The sequence below is a fragment of the Etheostoma spectabile genome, chromosome 20, assembly GCF_008692095.1.
Source record: "Etheostoma spectabile isolate EspeVRDwgs_2016 chromosome 20, UIUC_Espe_1.0, whole genome shotgun sequence".
In the NCBI taxonomy this organism is placed as follows: Eukaryota; Metazoa; Chordata; class Actinopteri; order Perciformes; family Percidae; genus Etheostoma; species Etheostoma spectabile.
In genome coordinates, this window is record NC_045752.1 from 12,654,877 (window position 1) to 12,660,918 (window position 6,042).

At 43.7% G+C, this 6,042-nt stretch overlaps 2 protein-coding genes across 2 annotated transcripts in view; both read right to left on the bottom strand.

The window, feature by feature from the left end:
- Positions 1 to 6,042, bottom strand: part of LOC116670158 (sodium-dependent lysophosphatidylcholine symporter 1-B) — a 223,924-nt gene that overhangs the window by 154,295 nt on the left and 63,587 nt on the right. The window lies entirely within an intron of this gene.
- Positions 1 to 6,042, bottom strand: part of LOC116670157 (AT-rich interactive domain-containing protein 1B) — a 176,624-nt gene that overhangs the window by 21,006 nt on the left and 149,576 nt on the right. The gene's annotated exons all lie outside the window — the stretch shown is intronic.

Consider the following 6,042-nt stretch of genomic DNA (forward strand, 5'->3'; position numbering starts at 1 on the left):
TCATAATTTAACTAATTAAGGTGTGCTTTTGGAGAAGATCATGTTATTTGTTGCCATGGTGACAGCAGAAGTCAATCCCGCTCAATCTCCCTCCCTCAGCCTTTCCTCCCTCTTCCGCTCCTTCTCTCTCTCAGGCGGCTCATCACATGGTGTTGCAAGTGACATCAGAAGGGCTTTATCTGCAACCTGCTGAATGTTAGCTATCTATCTATGTGTGTGTGTGTGTGTGTGTGTGTGTTTGTGTGTGTGTCAGCGTCTATCATTGCATGCCAGGCAGGCCAAAGCCAGTGACATGGGAGCTGAAAGGAAACACCGTTTGGAACAATTTGGTCTATCTCCTGCTGACTCAAGATTATCTCCTGGACAACCCTATAAAAGAAGATTGGGAGACGGACTGAGAGAAAAAATCGTTTTAAGTAAAGAGAGAGAGAGATGCCAAAAAAGGTCAACGAATAGGAGAGGAAATGTGGAAGATTGAGAATGCAGGATGAAACAAAATTAGAAAGGAAGAAGAAAGGTAGAACGGGGGCAGACAACGGGTTAAGTAAAATGGTAGCAAGGGTTAATGTAAAGTAAGAGGAACGAAAGCAGGAAAGAAAGAAGACATCAGAGGGGCAATGTTGGGCAACGATAGACCAGAAGGAGGAGTATTTGGCGCAAAATGAAACAGCGTTTTATGTGGACGAAAAGAAAAATTCTATCTGGATTTATGTCAGTCAATTCATTTTTAACTGGCATCTTTTTTCTCCCTTTCACTCAATCACACAGACACATAGTGTAATACCTCATGTTGGAACCGATACACATAGCCTAAGAGGAGGGATTGGCTTGGTAAACCTCCCCATAATCTCATCTCACAGATGTAATTAGTCATAGAGCACGGCTGATGATACATATGTAATCCCTCTATGGGGGCCGAGGTGCACAGGGGAGCTCCATGGCAAAGAAACAAGCTCACACCAAATCCACGCTTATCTGGCCCCATTTCCCTATAATGGAAGAAATATAGACTCCTTCGTTGCTGCCTACATGTTCCCTAAAAAGCTTTGTGTGAGTCAAGACACAGAAAAAAATTGTACCTTTTGATCGTTGCAACTTCTCAAGTAAAGATGATGCTGCATGCAAACTCATACAAAAGAAAGTGCTAATAAGCCAGCATGGACAAATAAGTTCAGAGATGCCAATGTCCGCAAACCTCATCCACCATACTGTAAAAACCGCCCCTCATCCCCCTTAAGCAATATAAACAGAAGCTCTCATGTGCAATATCCAAATCAACAACAACAACAACAGTGGTTGGAGGTTTTTTCGACTGTGGCGCTCTCCCATTATGACTAATTCATGTCATAAAAAAACCCATTAGAAAGCACTTGATGGAGGCATTGCACAGCGTTTAATCACACTTAATATATGCATGTGCCGCTATCGGGGAGGGGGGAGAAAGAAAAAAAAAAAAATGGCACAGCGCATTCATCTTTCTCTCAGGCACCTTTGTGCCAAGAAAAAAAAACACCCTGTTGCCGCAGAGAGAAAAAGAGTGAGTGAAGGAAGAGAAAGAGGAGGAATGGTTAAAGAGGGAGATGAAGAAAAGAAGAAGGGAGGTGGAGGGAAAGAGGGAAATAAAGGCACGAAGAAGCCTGAGTATTATGTGTCCCTTGTGGACCGATGGGGGGCGTATCTTCAGCTCAGGGTCCCAGAGCTAGAGGAAATTGCTGTTCCATGAGACTGAGCTGAGGGAACACGCGCACGCACGCACGCACACACACCACCACACCACACACACACACACCACACACACACACACACACACACACACACACACACACACCACACACACACACACACAACACACACACACAAGCAAGAAAGAAACATCTATCCTAACATCATCAGGCCAGTGCACTCTCAGTCTGTTGTCTAGGAGTGCGCCGAGGGGAGAGAGAGAGAAGAAAGGACACACACAATGTGTGACAGGAGAGGGAAAACACCTTCTCTCAGAGGTTTTTAAGAAAAGTTAGCATTAGAGTTTTGACACCACATCGCACCCCACAAGGAAGACGTATGAAAATCAGCTTTTGTGTTGAATCTTTTGTTCGGGTCCAGACAACATTAGGGCAGAAAAGTCATCATCTCACCCAGTTGAAATATTTAAATATATTTATTTTTCTGTCCTTCACTCTTACTGCACGCACGCACGCGCGCGCACGCCCACACACACAAACACACACACACACACACACACAACACACACACACACACACACACACACACACACACCACACACACCACAAACACACACACACACACACCACAAAGTCATCTCTATCCTATTGCTATTCAGTCCACATGTGTGAAGGGCATCGGAGAAGGCACTTTCACACCGTGGGCAGGGCATGGTGTGTTGTGTGTGTGTGTGTGTGTGTGTGTGTGTGTGTGTGTGTGTGCTTGAGCGTGTCCTTGTGTTCATGTGCGGGGTGGGCGCTGTTGCCAAGGGGATGCCATGGTTACGAGGTGCCAGCCAACCAGCTGACGGTGTCTCTCTAGAAGTGGCAGCGCCTTTGTCCTTCATTCGTGGTGACAGGCCGCGCTGATGCCTCCCAGCGCTGCTAACTGGACGAGACAGCAGAAGCGCTGGGACTGCAAGAGTGTCTGATGGCTGTGCGTCCCTCCCTATCGATTTGTCTGCTTTGTGTGTGTAGAATAAAGTGAGAGAAAAAGAGCCAGAGAGAGACTGCTGGATGGAAGGATGGAGTGGATCGGCTGGAGGCCATGAATTATATATGGACCCAATCTGTTCTCAGGGCAGCTTGGGCTCATAGCTCCTCCAAACTCCTGACTCAACTCACCACACACACAAACACATACACGAGGGGGGAGTTTAAAAATAAAAGGACAGCTTTTAACATATTAAATCCAGAGAAAAGCTACTCTTCCCTTCTCCCCCCCCCCTTCCCAAACATCAAACAGCTCAAGATGGATGGAGGAGAAGCCATTTATTTTGCCCATCTAATGAAAGCAGAGCGCTCCGCAGCACTGCCAAGACTGCGAGCGACAAAGCACCACAGGCAGCATGCCTCGTTCTTGACATTCAAGCGCTGCTCTTATTTATTTAGCAAATTTACTTACTAAGGAGGTCAGAAATGAATTATTTGGCGAGGATTTGCCTGGGAGCACTCTCCTCTCCTCTCTTCTTCCCTCTTCCAACATTTTTCTTCCTTCAATTTTCCTTTGATTTACAGCTCTTTTTTTCAGAGCTTTTTCTACTACTAAGTGCTTCTTTTTTTCAACAGAGCCTGTTCCTATAGCTCCAGGAACTTTCTGTAGTGTCGCCGGCAGCGCCGGAAAGTCATTTGAAAAGCCAATTCTATCCTTAGAAGCTACTGCCAAGAAAAGCTTATACCTTTTAATACTTTCTGTTCTCTTCCCCAACATCATTCCACAGCTTCAAAAGATTTTGCACCGCACCTTTCTTCCAAACAAACTTGTAGTCCCTCCACACTGACAGCCTTGACACCAGCCGTGTTATTTGAACATGTCAGACTTTTTACGCTGCAATTCATCATACTGACAACTGGCAGCCTAGCTCAACCAAAAAGTCAACTTCATAAAAACTGATGCTATTTTCCACAAAAACAATGTCACTAAGATTGACCACCATCTATTTTTGAAGTTAGTGATATTCACAAATTCTTCTTTTACACATTTCAAAGTATCAGAAGAATAAACCTAGATTACAAAAATTTTGATTAGAAAGATTTTGTGACTTTGTCACTGAAATAAAAGCCATATGTTTACTGCTATTTAACACATTTAACTTTTAGTAAAGCAAAGGGGTTATTTTTCATGCTCCCAAAACACTGTTTCCCATCAACCACCAATCAAACTGATTAACCAATAAAAGCGGGGAATTTGTTTCCGATTCCAGTCAGCCGGTGGAAGAAAAACTCTGAGAGGGCTTGAGGGGAAAAAAAACACTTACGCTACACTTTATCAAGATTTAATCACGACCCACGCCTGCAGCCATGGGATACAAGAAGTGGTCCTACTCTGCTCATTTGGCATTCTTTTCACTCAGCGTAATGGAGCTTAGTGTAAATTCTTGCAGGAAGACTTCTAAACTAATCACATTCTCTCTCTTCTAAACTGAACAGCTGTTAAAGGCGTTCACTTTCATTTTAACCAATCAGAAACGGCCTTGAGATTAATGAGCCAATCACAGCATGACTTCCCTGTTTTAAACCTGTTTCTCTCTGCTGCTCAAATGTCATTTCAGGCTAAGAACACAACCCTCCTCCTCCCTTTGCTCCTCCAGTCTTCATCACGCAAGGATCCTGGGTCCTATTCCGGCATGACTGCCATTGACTCCTCAGTTTGGTCTTCCAGTTCCTCACACCACCATCAGTGTCTAGAGTCCAACGGGGGATCATCTTCTGACTTTCTAACCCTCAAAATATATATATATTATTTCATAATGATGGAGTCTAATCTCCAAAGACTGTACATGTCATATCATGCATTCGTACAATAAATCTTTGCATTATGCAACAAAATCTCTCCTGATTGAAATGAAGGTGGAGTGTGTCTACTAGTGTGTGAGGGTGTGGTTGAGTCAGGGGAGGATGGAGATGGGGGATGAGAGGTGGACATGTAGAGGGATTATTGAGGGGGTTGTGTTGAAGAAAATATAGAAAAGAAGAAGCCTATGCCCCCCAGCCTATGACATCACTGCTAACTAACCCCTGATTTGGGAGGTCGGGAGTTGGGTGGCTGTGGCAGTTCACTTGTGGTTGATGCATCAAAAAGTGAAACCAGACGTGATACGACTTGTTTCTCAGACAGAGATGAACTAGGTCTGAATGTTTCAGATTGTTGCGCTGAGATCTAGAGAGCAAATGGGGAACTGGAGCCTTTAACTGCAAGTTTTTTGGAGGCCAATTTTCTCCTGATCTCTTTCAGATGTTCAAAAGTGGGATCTGAGGAAGAAAAACATAACAAGGCTATGCTGGAGACAGCAAAGAACAAAAAGCAAATTGGGAGGAAGAAAGACTGAGGGAGTTAAAACAGTCTGGGTAGGATAACAGAGTTGCACAGAGACAAAGAGGGCGTTGCAGTTGGGAGAGTTGGTAAAAAAGAGTGAAACAGGTGGGAGGAGAGAGAACAGAAGCAGACGAGGATGGATAAAAGAGGTAGAATGAGCAATAGCAGTCAAAAACAACTCTGAGGGTGAGACAGGCAATACAGAAACTGGAGTATTCTCCAAAAATGTCCACCACAACCAACTGTTTTAAATCAGTCAAAACAACTTTCTGCCAGAAGACTAATTCCTGTTTGTTGAAAAAGAAAAAAATATCAATATTCTGAATAAAGAAGATGGCAGACACATTTGTGGAAAATGATTGGCTTTGAAAACAAAATAGATTCACCTATATTTTGTTTTTTTTTGTTGTTTTTTTGCGACAGCCACCGCAGACGAACAGAGAAAGAACAGAAAAATCAAAAGAAAAAGCAGTTATTGTCTTGGACTTTTTGCTTTAAATGTGACCTTTTCAATGCAGTAAAGAAACAAAACATTAATGACTTCTTTGTGCCAGAGATAGAGATAAAACACACTAAACAAAGACAAGAAACCCAAGGATGTTTTCTCAGTTGACAGTGAATCAAAATGGATCACAGAGAAGAAGAGTAAGTGAAGACACAAACACACTTTTTTAAACAGATATGTAAACAAACAGAGTAGGAGAGAGCCCTCTCCTTCAGCAGCACCACAGAGAGCGGCACCTCTCTGGTGTCTTAGTGAATGTGAGGAGAGACTGACAGGCTGTCTGATTGGTCCCAGCAGTGGGGATCATGTCATGCCACTTCTTATTGACAGCCCAGCCATCTCTTAATGGCTCAGCCAGCATTTGCATTGTTGTGTGTGTGTGTGTGTGTGTGTGTGTGTGTGTGTGTGTGTGTGATGTTGTGGTGTTTGGGTGTGTACGGCACTGACCCCCTGATACACGAAATAAATCACACATACTGTCAGCCACACTATACACCCCT